We start from the raw sequence: 16,503 nt of genomic DNA, 5'->3' as shown, positions 1-16,503 counted from the left end.
GGTAGGTGAGTCCAATCCCCTCTCCCCCATGATCAAGATTCCACTTTAAAAAAAAAGTGTCAACTTGTCACTGATAAGAGAAGTGTGAGGTGCCAAGAGAATTAAGAGAGAAGGATTTATTTACAGAAGATGAGTGCACGGAAGACAAGTGATATTTGGATGCATTTTAATGCAGTAAATCAATCGCAATTAGAAAGTCAATACAAGTGACTCAACTGACTCAAGTGAACCGGATCACATTACTGATTAACCGGAGTCCACAAAATGAACCGAATTTATTGACATTCGGACTATGACACAGATCGACCACTAGGTGGAAGCACATACCCATGATAGTCAGGTATCACAATTGTGTATTTATAGTAAATACTGTATGTTGTATTGTTTATTGCTGTGGCACGTTCGTCCATTAAAAAAATTAAAAACAAATAAATAATGAAATAATGAAATAATATTATTAATTATAATCTGCACGCCCCAACTCTACACTCAAGCTGAGCTGCGCCGAGTCTCTCTGGTAAGTTTATAACATGATTTTGTAACCATTGGCTGCTTTTTATAGGCCTAGCCAAACAAAAACATAAAAAGGGTTCATACATTGTATACAGTATATTACCTAGGCGTTATTAATGCTTATTACCGCGGTTTCAGTTCTTTACTGTCTCTACTTCATGACTTTAATAATTATTAGAATTTAAAATGTTAAAAACAACGTTAAATAACGTCATGTGTCGGCACTGACCCGCCGTTTGTTTGTATGTCACGCTAATTAGCACTTAGCCTCCATTTGCTGGCACAGTGCCCACAGTACTTCTGATTTAAATGGGTTTTAAATACTATATGGACAAACATATTTAATTTTTAATTTAAGTTTTCAGTCACAACAATTACTAACAGGTGTAATAAATAGGTTACTCACTTACTGTTTTAACCGCTTATCCAGTTTAGGGGGGGGCTTTTCAATGGGCGCAAGGCACACAGTAACACCCTGGACGGGGCGCCAGTCCATCACAAGGCAGACACACACACACACACACACACACACACATTCACATTCACCTATAGGGCAATTCAGTGTCTCCAGTTAACCTGACTGCATGTTTTTGGACTGTGGGAGGTAACCGGAGCTCCTGGAGGAAACCAACACAGACACGGGGAGAACATGCAAACTCCACCCAGAAAGGACCCGGTTCGCCGCGCCTGGGGATCAAACCTTCTTGCTGTGAGGCGACAGTGCTACCCACTGAGCCACCGTGCCGAGAAATCGGTTATATAAAGCAAAATACAGTATGTGCTTCCAACTTTGCAGCAACAGCTTAGGGAAGGTCCTTACCAGTTCCAGCATGACTGTGGCAGTATAAGCTAGGTCTATAAAAACATGAGGAAAGTCTTGGTTTGAAGAAACTCCACTGGTTTAAAATGCTGTTTTAAATGAATGGGCACAATGTGTGTAGGTGTGTGTAGGTGGGTGTGTGTGTCCACATAAATGAAAATGGTCTGATGGGTTAGAAAGTGTTTCTTCATTTAAGCCTGTATCTGTTCTTATCCAGTCTGTTGCTCAATCTGTGCCTGTTTTGATTAAGCCCGCTTCAGGCTGTTTCATGCTGCCAGTAGAACTACCACATGTACAAGGAGAAGACATTACAAATTTTGTAAGATTTTTAAAATATTATTTACACAGATATTAATGCACATTAAGATACAGCAATCCAATGATCTAGCCCAAGCTAAGCTAAGAGGCTAAGATCCAAGTCCGAATCTCTCAATGCTAAGACACTTAAGCCAAGTTCACACTACACGACTTTCCAAGTCGTCAGGTCTCTGTACAGTTCACACTACACGACTGGATCTCTTGTAATCGGGAGTCTTTCAAGTCGGTGTGCATTTCACACTACACCATCTATCACCAGCTGGAATCCCAGGCGAGCTTCTGTGGTCTCCCAAACTACGTTCTGTCACGAAAACAAACGCGAGAAGTGACGAGGGGTTTAACGAAACCGTGTCCAAAAATGTACGTCAACAAGTAGCGAGCGATCAAAGTTTGTGCGCTGATGTGCAGCATAAATGCAAAGAGGAAAAATAAATTAATCTGAGTGGATTGGGCTATGTGGCCAGCAGGGATTGATTGTTCTATAGTGAGTTGGAGGTTAATAAATATTTTTTGCAATGCAGCGTTGGTGTTATGTTTTGTAGAGAACGATAAGGTCAGAAATACTGTAAAACTTGAGTGTGTGCCCCTCTCTCACCATTGCGTCTTCCCTCACCATTTATCTTGCTTTCTCATTGGCTGTTCGACACCGCACTCATTGCCAGTCGGCCGACTCATATCCAAATATTTAGCAAGCTAGGTAATTATCTTCAGTCGAAGAAGCTCGGATCGAGTTGTTGAGCAGTTCACACATAGCGATTGAGAGCCGAGTTCCGATCGCCGAGCAAAAATCAGAGCAAAAATCATGTAGTGTGAACTAGGCATTACATTATGGGTTGCACATGATGTGGGGTAGCTAAAGGGGTTCTTATTGCTGCTAAAACTGCAGCCTCTGCTGGCTGGTCGAGGTGCCTACAAGAGAGATGTGTGACTCTACACACCCGATACTGCTCTCTGTTTAACTAGTCTCTGACAGGAGAAAATAAGCAATGGGAAACTGCATGGGTGTCAGAGCGGGTGCAAGATATTCTGCGACTCTCCTCATTTATGGTGTGTGCCTGCAGCAGTGGATGAGGTTAAAATGAGAGAAAATGCAAAAATAGAATGTGTGTGTGGGCATGGTTGCCACACTTGTGACAGAGAAGGCTGACACTCATGATGAGGATGGTTGTAACACTTATTATGAGGATGGCTTGTAAAACTCATGAGGGGGAGGTTGTTACACTAATTAAAGAGATAGTTGTTAAACATATGACAGAGGTGGTTGTAAGATAGTTTACTACATCCATAATGTGCAATGGGTGGTCACACCCACTGTGGTTATTAGCATCAGGACAGATGATCCTGAGACCCCGATCAGCCGTAACATTAAACCACCTCCTTGTTTCTACACACACTCTCCATTTGATCAGCTCCCATAAAGAAGCACTTTGTAGTTCCACAATTACTGACTGTAGTCCATCTGTTTCTCTGCATGCTTTGTTAGCCCCCTTTAATGCTGTTCTTCAATGGACGCCCACGGGACCACTACAGAGTAGTTTTTAAACACCTCACTGTCACTGCTGGACTGAGAATAGTCCACCAACCAAAAATATATCCAGCCAACAGCGTCCCATGGGCAGCATTCTGTGACCACTGATGAAGGCCTAGAAGATGCCAACTCAAACAGCAGCAATAGATGAGCGATCGTCTCTGACCTTACATCGACAAGGTGGACCAACTAGGCGTTGGTGTGTCTAACAGAGTGGACAGTGAGTGGACACGGTATTTAAAAACTCCAGCAGCGCTGCTGTGTCTGATACACTCATACCAGCACAACACACACTAACACACCACCACCATGACATTGTCACTGCAGTGCTGAGAATGATCCACCACCTAAATAATACCTGCTCTGTGGTGGTCCTGGGAGAGTTCTGACCATTGAAGAACTGGGTGAAAACAGGCTAAAAAGATATGTAGAGAAACAAATGGACTACAGTCAGTAATTGTAGAACTTTAAAGTGCTTCTATATGGTGAGTGGAGCTGATAACATGGACAGTGAGTGTAGATACAAGGAGGTGGTTTTAATGTTATGGCTGATCTGTGTAGCTTAATGACATCTGCTGACACATGCACAGCATTTTGCACATTATTAGGTACGATTAACAACATCTCTATTGTTATGGGTTTTAAAAAGTTTCATAAAGTATTTAAATAAAAGACAAAGAACTGCATGTAACCAAACCTTTTCCTTTGGCTTTATGTAGGTGGAGTAAATACTGTGTGGGACAATTTTGTGTTTGTGTGTGTGTGTTTACAGTAGAGGAATTGTTTTCAATGCCATATTGGGGCAACAGATAAATGAGTTAAGCATTACTATATATGAGGAAAATTCCATTGTGCCAAAGGGTCACATGCTCCCCAGCATTTATGGATATTTTTATGGATTGGTGGGAAGAGGCCTGACTAAAATGGTGCATCATAACTGATCAATACTGTATCTATTTTTTGATGATCATGGAAAGTGGAGAAAAGCAGTTTTCCATTTACTTCCTTGAACTAATGTATAAAAGATGAAAAGGTGATATAGTGCTGCAGAATTGACAAACCACACCTCGTCTCACTGCTTCCGACCATAGAACTTAAATAAGACATATTCACTTTTGCGGAGCAGTGGATTATGCAAAACATGGATTGGCTACTGCAGAATGACTGGGTAGCACTGTCGCCTCACAGCAAGAAGGTCCTGGGTTCGATCCCCAGGTAGTGCGGTCCGGTTCCTTTCTGCGTTTGCATGTTCTCCCCGTGTCTGCGGGGTTTACTCCGGGTGCTCCGGTTTCCTCCCACAGTCCCAAAGACATGCAAGTGAGGTGAACTGGAGATACAAAATTGTTCATGACTGTGTTTGATATAACCTTGTGAACTGATGGATCTTGGAACGTGACATTAAAAATCCTAATAAAACAAAAACAAACTGCAGAGTGACCAAAGTGTAAGTTATGCCAAGTTCACACTACACGACTTTCCAAGTCATCAGATCGCTGTACAGTTTACACTACACAACTGGATCTCTTGTAATCGGGAGTCTTTCAAGTCGGTGTGGCTTTCACACTACACGACTGATCGGTGATAGGGGGTTTCGCACTACACGATCTATCACCAACCGGAATCGCAGACGAGCTTCTCCGGTCTCCCAAACTACGCTCTGTCACGAAAACAAACGTGAGAAGTGACGAGGAGCTTAATGATACCACGTCCAAAAATGCACGTCAACAAGTAGCGAACAATCAAAGTTTGTGCGCTGATGTGCAGCATAAAATCAAGGAGAAAAAATAAATGAATCTGAGTGCATTTGGCTACGTGGACAGCATGGATTGTTAGAGGTTAGAGGTTAATAAATATTTTTTGCAATGCAATGTTGGTGTTATGTTTTGTAGAGAACGATAAGGTCAGAAATACTGTAAAGCTTGTGTGTGTGTGCCGATGTATTCTGATATAAACTATATTATGCCCCGTCCCACCTTTTTACAACCCCTCCCCTGCATATCCCCTCACACCGTATCTTGCATTCTCATTGGCTGTTCGACATAGCACTCATTGCCAGTTGGGCGACTTACATCCAGATATTTGACATGCTAGATATCTCTCTTCGGTCGCCAAGCGCTCATCGAGCTGCACGGATCGAGTCGTTGAGTAGTTCACACATACCGAGTTGCTCCCGAGCCAGCAAATCTAGCGCCGACCAGTCACCAGTTCTGTTTTGTGCCTAGTGTGACACCTGAGTGACTGGCTAACTCCAGACCTTAAAAACTGATGAAACCCTTATGGACACGGATAGAATATGCACTGAATTGAGCCCATGTTCTCATGACCCATGTTGCTGTGCGATACCAAGTTTACTAGCTGCACCACAGGGTTGCTGATTGTGAGAGAGCAAAAATGTGGGCTGCCTTCCATCCCTGGGGACGGGTTTGGGAAGCGCTGATTTATTCTAAGAAGGCTATGTTTTATACCTTAAACAAGCTTTTATTTTTGGTATAACGCCTCTAGAGGATAACAAGTAATGCCAAACTCTCAGAGAGTGAGTCTATGTCTGTCTGTGAGCAGTCGTCTAATCTGTATAGTCTGACATCACCCCTATTAAGTTGGCTCTTTTTTGTTTCCAGTGGCTATTAGATCTTTAACATAAATCTTCCCAATCTCCTTTGTCTTCTTTGTCTTTTTCTACTTTATCTGGGTTCTTCCTTCTCACAGTCTTTCCTCTCTTTTTATTCTTCTTGCTTTGAAGATATTTCACTGTTTATTTTATACTCCCTAAATGAGAATGTTGTAAATTGTAATAATAGGCCGTATCATTGCTGGTAGTTTTAAAGACTTTGAACTTGCTTTTTTAAATCTTCATCTTATCAGTGCTGTGTAAACATTCACATCATGTCTGCTGCAGTAGGTGTCCAGGCTGTGAAGTTTTTCTAACCTAAAAACTATTTTAAATGTCTAAACCTCATATAGGGGCACGGTGGCTCAGTGGGTAGCACTGTCACCTCACAGCAAGAAGGTCCTTGGTTTGATCCTCAGGCGGATTTCCTCTGGGAGCTCCGGTTTCCTCCCACAGTCCATAAACATGCAGTCAGGTTAACTGGAGACACTGAATTGCCCTATAGGTGAATGGGTGTGTGTATGTGTGTGTGTATGTATGTGTGCCTGCCCTGCGGTGGACTGGAGCCCCGTCCAGGGCGTTGCTGTGTAACCCCCCCAAACCCGCCCCCCGCGATTTTAATTGGATGAGCAGTTAAGAAAGTGGGTAAGTGAGTGAACCTTAAAAATAGCTGATTTGAATTGGAAAGAAGGTTTTCGATGACTCATTAAAGTCAAAATGAGCAATTCCTAAAATAAAACGGTGACATTTTACCAGTTTAGTTGAAAAGACAAATTATGCTTGGAAGAGTTGAAGGTAAAAGAGGAGGAGGATGGACAGCAACAAGTATGTATGGATAAAATTAGAGAAATATTGACCAAGCATATGAGAAGCCTGAAGACCCAAACAGAAGACAGGCCCCCAATCCCAATCCGCTCCCTACCCACTCCGCCTCTCCACTCTGCCTCCGTTTGCGCGTTCACGTGGAGTGCTCGCCACATTAAGGGCTGTCCCAAAGTAATTAGGGCGGAGGGGGAGTGAACTATACAACCCTCCAACAGCGAGTGTACACCAGAGCACACTCAACCACCACACTCCACGGAAGTGCAGCTAGGACAGGTGAATAGAGGAAACGCTTTACAAATATAGGTTCCAACATCATTTTCAGTAAAATAGTAATAAAAAGAAAGTAATCAAATCTGTGATCGGTGAACTTAAACTTCATAAATGGCAAAATTATTTTACCCCAACAATACTATCACTAACATTATTATCATATTTAACACCATTTTTTGGAGAATTAAAACATAACTATACATTTATACTAGTTATAAAGTAGCAGGTGCTTGCGTCTCCTGAGCTCGTATTCTTGCTTGGAGATGCTGAAATGATAACGGAGCACAAGACATGACAGCAAAGCGAGAAAAGCGTCCATCTGTAGCCATGGTGACGGCAGCTTCCTTCTTCCGCTCAAAAGCAAAGAGGGCATCCCAAAGTTGACTCCTGAATTTAGACCCTCCCCTTAATCGGAAGCACCCTTCACAGCACAGAGTGTGACTTCATATGGAGTGTCACCCTGTAGTGGAGTGTTAGTGAGGAGGGAACGGTTTGGGAAAGGCCGAGGGTGTTCTGGAATGAAGTCATCCATACTGGAGTTGAAATTGACTTGACGTCACTTAATATCAAGGGCGTAACTACCAGGCGGGGGGGGGCAGGTGCACTGGTGCCCATGGCGGGGGGCGGGGGGGTTGAGGCTCCACGACATGAACTCAACCCCCCCATAGCACTGCCCCCCATTGGCTGCACTCGCCAGGTCGTTATTATTATATTACAATACTGTAGCGTTGATTTGTGAGTGACATTCAGCTCAGCCAATCAGAATGCAGCACCTGGTTTATACATGTGTGTTTGGACGTTCTGCAGTTAGTTTTGTATATGAGACTCGCAGTATGACCCCAGCATTAAACCCAATAGGTAGTTCTGGTGCTGGAGCTAGGCAGTCTAAAGTGTTGTATCGCTCATTGAAGTCCTGACTAAACAGTTAAAGTGAACTCCACCTTGTCGTGTGCCTTTATTCCCACAACTCCACCACCGCACGCAACAAAAGACCCGTAGCCTCCCCGCCAGACGAGCAGCACTCGCAGCGGCTAGGTGAGCCGACCCTCTACAGTAGCAGGTGGCTAATGCTAGCGGTAAAGTGTGGCGATAATGAAAGTATATATATATGAAATTTGTTGAAGGGGCCCAAACATTTTTTTGCACTGGGGCCCATGAGCGCCTAGTTACACCACTGCTTAATATTATTTCATCTAAAAACTGCCTTAGCTAATCAGATCAGACATGCAATTTTTTACTAATTAGCTAGACTGCTTTCAATTTTGTGGTAACCGTTAGTGAAAGGCCTATTCCTACTCCAACATGCCTGTTCTCATGTGCACAGAGTGAGGTTCATGAAGACATTATATTTGTTTGAAGTTTGAAGTATAGAGGCTACAACAGTCTTTCAGAGCCCTGACCCCAGTCCCATAAAACCCCTTGGGGGTAAATTAGAACCAGGTCACTGTCTGACCTTACACACGTTCTTTTGAATCTGAATGAGCAAGTTCTTATAGACTCCTACATTTTGTATGAAGCCTTTTAAGAAGAGCGTAGGCTGGTATAGCTGCAGTGGGGTGTGGGGACTCCATAATAATACCCAAGGCTTTAAAATGACATGTCTAACAAGCTCTTGTTTAGGTGTCCACATACACCGATCAGCCATAATATTAAAACCACCTCCTTGTTTCTACACTCGCTGTCCACTTTATCAGCTCCACTTACCATATAGGAGCACTGCAGTCCATCTGTTTTTTTACATACTTTTTTAACCTGTTTTTACTCTGTTCTTCAATGGTCAGGACCCCCACAGAACTACTACAGAGTAGGCATTATTTGGGTAGTGGATCATTCTCAGCACTGCAGTGACACTGACATGGTGGTGGTGTGTTAGTGTGTGTTGTGCTGGTATGAGTGGATCAGACACAGCAGCGCTGCTGGAGTTTTTAAACACCTCACTGTCACTGCTGGACTGAGAATAGTCCACCAACCAAAAACTTTCCACCACCTAATTAATACCTGCTCTGTGGTGCAGGTTAAGAAAGTATGTAGAGAAACCAATGGACTACAGTCAGTAATTGTAGAACTACAAAGTGCTTCTATATGGCAAGTGGAGCTGTGGTTTTAATGTTATGGCTGATCGGTGTACATTATATGGCCAAAAGTATGCAGATGCATAAACATAAGCTTTTTGGTCATATTATTACAAAATCTTGGGCTTGAAGCACCTTCTGTTTTTGGCTGTAACAATCATCCATCCTGCAGAGGTCGCCAATGCATCAAAATGCATTCACACATTTACCTATTAACCCGCTTACACCCAGAGCCAATTTAAAACATCAAATGTTTTTTGGGAGATTGGGTACCTGCCTAGACTCCCCCACATAGAGGTCATTTATTAATTAATTACCACATAGCAAGTAATGATACATTCTTGTTTCATTTCATTAAAAATGTTATTTAGATATTATTTGAATCTGTTTACTATTTATTTGAGAGCACACTTATCCTTAAAAATAAACATCCTTAAAATACATTTATCTTAAGATGATCCTCTGTTTAAATATTAATTTTTGTCACATTCTGCAAAATCAATAATGTAACAATTTCTTTCTTTATTTAATATATATATTTTGTTTATGCATTCCCCCCCCCCTTTTTCTCCCTTTAGCACATCCAATTGCCTCATTGCATCATTGCATCTCCACCAATGCCAATCCCCACTCTGATTGAGGAGAACGAAGCTAACCCACACCCCCTCCGACACGTGGGCAGCATGCCGTCTTCATTTTGTCACCTACACTTTGACGAGTGCAATGCGGACAAGCACTGTATACGGAGAGACACACCCTGACAGCACTCTTTTCCCATCTCTGTTCAGGCGCCATCAATCGGCCAGCAAAGGTTGTAGTTGCATTAGTTATGAGAGAGTCCCTATCCGACTTTTTAATATCCCACCCCTATCTGAACAACAGGCCAATCGTTGTTCATGTGGCTGCTCAGCCCAGCCGGCAGTCAGAGCTGAGACTCGATACTGTGTTCATACCGTTGCGCCACCTGAGCGGCAAAACATTGAATTTCTACATAGCAAGTAATGATTGCATTAAAAGTTTTAATTAATTTGTCTACTATTTATTTGAAAGCATAATCATCCTTAAAAATAAAAGTCCCTAAAATAAATTAATACATTTATAAAAAGTCAAATCTTAAGATGATCTTCTGTTTAAATATTTATTTTTAATCATTCTAGTGGAAAATACCACATAATGTTGTCCTATTTGTAAATGTCTCTGATTTGTCCCAAAATCTCTGGCTGCATCCAGTGTCACATTCTGCAAAATCAATAATGTAGTGTAAAAGACGGTCATTTCTACATAGCAAGTAATAATACGTTATTGTTTCATTTTTTTTAGAAAATATTATTCAGTTTGTCGTATCTGTTTACTATTTATTAGGGAGCACAAAAATCCTTAAAAATAAAAGTCTGTAAAATAAATTTATAAAAAGTGTCTTAAGATGATCTTTTGTTTTAAATTTTTATTTATTTTTTTAAATTTTATTTATGCATTTTCTCCCTTTTTATTAGCACGTCCAATTGCCTCATTGCATCATGCTTCCTCTCCACCAATGCCTGCTCTGATTGAGGAGAACGTGGGTAGCATGCCGTATGCATCTTATCACCTACACTTTGATGAGTGCAGTGCAGTGCAGCTCAGCGTTGTGTACGAAGAGACACACCCTGAGAGCACTCTTTTCTCATCTCTGTGCAGGCGCCATCAATCAGCCAGCAGAGGTCGTAATTGCACCAGTCATGAGAGAGAGACCCCATCCGGCTTAGTCCCGCCCATATCTGAACAACAGGCCAATCGTTGTTCATGTGGCCGCTCAGCCTTAGCGGGCAGGCAGAGGTGATATTCGATACGATGTATTTGAGATCCCAGCTCTGGTTCCAGCGTGTGTTTTTACCGCTGCGCCACCTGAACGACCTTAAAGTTTTATTTTAATCATTCTGGTGGAAAATACCACATAATGTAAATGTCTCTGATTTGTCCCAAAATCTCTGGCTGCATCCAGTGTCACATTCTGCAAAATCATGTAGCATCGCACTATATTTATAACACCATTTATGATTTGGTCTAAGTGGTGGTTACTCACATGCTAAGTTGTTAAAATCTAAACAAGTCTCCTCGTAAAACTATTATTGGTACAATGTAATGGTTCTAATTAGGTTTAAAATGTTCGATAAAATGCCTCACAACTGCCCTTAAGCTATAATTTATTCCATGTCTTTTTAATGGGTCTTCATCCTTTCATAGTACTGCAAAATGTGTCTAAATGATCTGTGATAATTATACATACTCCTATATGTAGTAGCTAGAGATTAGATTATTGAATATTCACACAGCTGTCCATGTGTTACACAGATATAAACCAAGAGTACTGAGAAATAACTCACTTTATAAGCAGCATGTATATTTTGGCTCTTATGGGAAAGCTTAAACTTCAGGCACCAGGGATTTTACAGGGCTGTAAATCCAGGTTCACATACATGCAGGCACAGTACCTCCAGTATATACAGAATTCTCCTTATATAAACAAACCGGACGCTATGCAGTTCTCTACGTGTCCTGCACATAACCGTGAACCCGGACTGCTGCTGCTGCTAGTATTAAAACAACATGGGCATTAATGCTTCTCAGGCAACAGAGCCAAACAACACAAATAAAAATGTACAAAGCAGGAATCAAAAACAAGCAGACTGCCAATTTGCCCATAATCTGTCATAGAATCAAACTTAAATCCTTCTGAAGAAATGATTTCCTACTTGATTAACTGGGTAGCTCTGGGTCACGCTCTTTCACCGCAAGCATAATTAAACACTTTTATTAGACCTGACGGGGCAGAAGATATAATTCACCTTCCTAAATTTAGAAACTTTAGTTTGGAGTAACTGTAATATTACCATTTGGATCCTGACATCTCACTCATGGGCTGGTCAGTAAATAGCAACAAAAATTAATGTGAAAAGGTCAGTAGGACACAGTAAGCATGATTTTGTCTAGTTGTAAGAGTGAGTATAAATCATATAGTTTAGAATATACACTGCCTGGCCAAAAAAAAGGTCACATACTCTAATATTTGGTTGGAGCACCTTTAGCTTTGATTACGGCACACATTCGCTGTGGCATCCTTTCCACAAGCTTCTGCAATGTCACAACATTTATTTCTGTCCAGAGTTGCATTAATTTTTCCCCAAGATCTTGTATTGATGATGGGAAATTTGGACCACTGCACCAAGTCTTCTCCAGCACATCCCAAAGATTCTCAATGTGGTTCAGGTCTTGAATCTGTGGTGGCCAATCCATGTGTGAAAATGATGTCTCATGCTCCCTGAACCACTCTTTCACAATTTGAGCCCGATGAATCCTGGCATTGTCATCTTGGAATATGCCCGTGCCATCAGGGAAGACCTCATTCTTTGGGCACATAACGTTGCTGAACCTAGACCTGACCAACTGCAGCAACCCCAGATCATAGCACTGCCCCCACAGGCTTGTACGGTAGGCACTAGGCATGATGGGTGCATCACTTCAGCCGCCTCTCTTCTTACCCTGGTGCGCCCATCACTCTGGAACAGGGTAAATCTGGAATCAGACCACATGACCTTCTTCCATTGCTCCAGAGTCCATTGTTCTTTTGCAGATTCCTTTGCACGTGGTAGATGCAGCTATAAAATACACTGGCTCACATACTGCTGAGATCTGGGGTTTGAATCAAAACGGTGCTATCAGCCAGTCTGGGGCCTACACAGACATGATTAGCTACAGTGTATCACAAAAGTGAGTACACCCCTCACATTTCTGCAAATATTTTATTATAACTTTTCATGGGACAACACTATAGAAATAAAACTTGGATATAACTTAGAGTAGTCAGTGTACAGCTTGTATAGCAGTGTAGATTTACTGTCTTCTGAAAATAACTCAACACACAGCCATTAATGTCTAAATGGCTGGCAACATAAGTGAGTACACCCCACAGTGAACATGTCCAAATTGTGCCCAAAGTGTCAATATTTTGTGTGACCACCATTATTATCCAGCACTGCCTTAACCCTCCTGGGCATGGAATTCACCAGAGCTGCACAGGTTGCTACTGGAATCCTCTTCCACTCCTCCATGATGACATCACGGAGCTGGTGGATGTTAGACACCTTGAACTCCTCCACCTTCCACTTGAGGATGCGCCACAGGTGCTCAATTGGGTTTAGTCCATCACCTTTACCTTCAGCTTCCTCAGCAAGGCAGTTGTCATCTTGGAGGTTGTGTTTGGGGTCGTTATCCTGTTGGAAAACTGCCATGAGGCCCAGTTTTCGAAGGGAGGGGATCATGCTCTGTTTCAGAATGTCACAGTACATGTTGGAATTCATGTTTCCCTCAATGAACCGCAGCTCCCCAGTGCCAGCAACACTCATGCAGCCCAAGACCATGATGCTACCACCACCATGCTTGACTGTAGGCAAGATACAGTTGTCTTGGTACTTCTCACCAGGGTGCCGCCACACATGCTGGACACCATCTGAGCCAAACAAGTTTATCTTGGTCTCGTCAGACCACAGGGCATTCCAGTAATCCATGTTCTTGGACTGCTTGTCTTCAGCAAACTGTTTGTGGGCTTTCTTGTGCGTCAGCTTCCTTCCATGCAGACCGAGTTGATGCAGTGAGCGGCGTATGGTCTGAGCACTGACAGGCTGACCTCCCACGTCTTCAACCTCTGCAGCAATGCTGGCAGCACTCATGTGTCTATTTTTTCAAGCCAACCTCTGGATATGACGCCGAACACGTGGACTCAACTTCTTTGGTCGACCCTGGCGAAGCCTGTTCCGAGTGGAACCTGTCCTGGAAAACCGCTGTATGACCTTGGCCACCATGCTGTAGCTCAGTTTTAGGGTGTTAGCAATCTTCTTATAGCCCAGGCCATCTTTGTGGAGAGCAACAATTCTATTTCTCACATCCTCAGAGAGTTCTTTGCCATGAGGTGCCATGTTGAATATCCAGTGGCCAGTATGAGAGAATTGTACCCAAAACACCAAATTTAACAGCCCTGCTCCCCATTTACACCTGAGACCTTAACACATGACACCAGGGAGGGACAACGACACATTTGGGCACAATTTGGACATGTTCACTGTGGGGTGTACTCACTTATGTTGCCAGCTATTTAGACATTAATGGCTGTGTGTTGAGTTATTTTCAGAAGACAGTAAATCTACACTGCTATACAAGCTGTACACTGACTACTCTTAAGTTATATCCAAGTTTCATGTCTATAGTGTTGTCCCATGAAAAGATATCATGAAATATTTGCAGAAATGTGAGGGGTGTACTCACTTTTGTGATACACTGTGTGTCAGAGTGAAAGTGGAAGTAAGGCATCCTGCATAAACACTGTGCCAAATCAGGTGTTCAGACCAGAGTAATCCTCTCTGATAACCCCTAAATATGGAAGTAGGCGAAAAAAGAAGATAAAATCATTATTTTGCCTATTTCTTAATGACACTGTGACTCAGCAGGTAAACTGGGTGCTGCACAGCAGCTGGATTTTTAAGGGCCTGAGTTCACCTACGGTCACTGTCTATGAGGAGTTGAATGTTGTTTTTCTGTGTTTGTGATGGTTTCCTCTGTGTATTTCAGTTACCTTCCACCTCACAAAAACATGCATAAGCAAACAAGTTGAAATGGCCTCTTTAACTTGCTCCCAAATGTAAGTGAGGGATAAATTGTGTAAGTGTAATAATCCTGTGATGGATTTCATCCTCTGCACAATGTGTTTCCACTTTCTAGCATCTGCAGGAGGCACCTGATTCATAGATTCACTATTAAAAAGTTAAATGAATAAATGCATTTTGAAAACCATTGCTGACACACTGTTTCTGTTTTTTTTAGGTTTTGGAAGCTTTTGGGGAAACATAGGATTTAGACTCCATTCCGTCTTTCTGGGAACCATAACAGATACAAAGGGTACACACATATGCATTCTCTCCTAAATGAAATGTGAGGGGTGTACTCACTTTTGTGATACACTGTGTGTCAGAGTGAAAGTGGAAGTAAGGCATCCTGCATAAACACTGTGCCAAATCAGGTGTTCAGACCAGAGTAATCCTCTCTGATAACCCCTAAATATGGAAGTAGGCGAAAAAAGAAGATAAAATCATTATTTTGCCTATTTCTTAATGACACTGTGACTCAGCAGGTAAACTGGGTGCTGCACAGCAGCTGGATTTTTAAGGGCCTGAGTTCACCTACGGTCACTGTCTATGAGGAGTTGAATGTTGTTTTTCTGTGTTTGTGATGGTTTCCTCTGTGTATTTCAGTTACCTTCCACCTCACAAAAACATGCATAAGCAAACAAGTTGAAATGGCCTCTTTAACTTGCTCCCAAATGTAAGTGAGGGATAAATTGTGTAAGTGTAATAATCCTGTGATGGATTTCATCCTCTGCACAATGTGTTTCCACTTTCTAGCATCTGCAGGAGGCACCTGATTCATAGATTCACTATTAAAAAGTTAAATGAATAAATGCATTTTGAAAACCATTGCTGACACACTGTTTCTGTTTTTTTTAGGTTTTGGAAGCTTTTGGGGAAACATAGGATTTAGACTCCATTCCGTCTTTCTGGGAACCATAACAGATACAAAGGGTACACACATATGCATTCTCTCCTAAATGAAATACTACAAGCAAAGTTTTGTGACCCCTTTGCAATAACCTGCATTTCTGCATTTATGATCAAAAAGTCCATGCTTCAAGTCTTCAAAAGTCATTTGTAATAATAATAATAATTATTATTATTATTATAACAATATTAATGAGATTAGCAGGATTTAATGAGATTAGCAGGATGTAATTATTTTTTGTAAGATACATTTGCTTTAGTAACTGAAATTAACTGTAAAGATCCATGAGGCTGCAATAGGTTACAAAAAAAAAGACCCTTTATTGATTCCCAAATTTTCAATGAATCTTTCTAAAAAAGTAAAAAATAAATAAATAAAAAAAAAGGTAAAATAATTGTATATACAGTGTATCACAAAAGTGAGTACACCCCTCACATTTCTGCAGATATTTAAGTATATCTTTTCATGGGACAACACTGACAAAATGACACTTTGACACAATGAAAAGTAGTCTGTGTGCAGCTTATATAACAGTGTAAATTTATTCTTCCCTCAAAATAACTCAATATACAGCCATTAATGTCTAAACCACCGGCAACAAAAGTGAGTACACCCCTAAGAGACTACACGCCTAAATGTCCAAATTGAGCACTGCTTGTCATTTTCCCTCCAAAATGTCAAGTGATTTGTTAGTGTTACTAGGTCTCAGGTGTGCATAGGGAGCAGGTGTGTTCAATTTAGTAGTACAGCTCTCACACTCTCTCATACTGGTCACTGAAAGTTCCAACATGGCACCTCATGGCAAAGAACTCTCTGAGGATCTTAAAAGACGAATTGTTGCGCTACATGAAGATGGCCAAGGCTACAAGAAGATTGCCAACACCCTGAAACTGAGCTGCAGCACAGTGGCCAAGATCATCCAGCGTTTTAAAAGAGCAGGGTCCACTCAGAACAGACCTCGCGT

General features: G+C 41.8%; 1 long non-coding RNA gene across 1 annotated transcript; it reads left to right on the top strand.

Annotated features, from left to right (window-relative positions):
• The first annotated feature begins 406 nt into the window (after positions 1–406).
• On the top strand, positions 407–15,457 carry LOC134314542 (uncharacterized). Its single transcript, XR_010012399.1, has 3 exons — positions 407–517; positions 9,533–9,765; positions 14,808–15,457. It is a non-coding gene; the product is annotated as an uncharacterized LOC134314542 (long non-coding RNA).
• Positions 15,458–16,503: the final 1,046 nt, after the last annotated feature.

This window comes from Trichomycterus rosablanca, chromosome 5 (genome assembly GCF_030014385.1).
Source record: "Trichomycterus rosablanca isolate fTriRos1 chromosome 5, fTriRos1.hap1, whole genome shotgun sequence".
Classification (NCBI taxonomy): domain Eukaryota; kingdom Metazoa; phylum Chordata; class Actinopteri; order Siluriformes; family Trichomycteridae; genus Trichomycterus; species Trichomycterus rosablanca.
The sequence above is the reverse complement of the archived record's forward strand: the minus strand, read 5'-3'. Positions and strand labels throughout refer to the sequence as shown.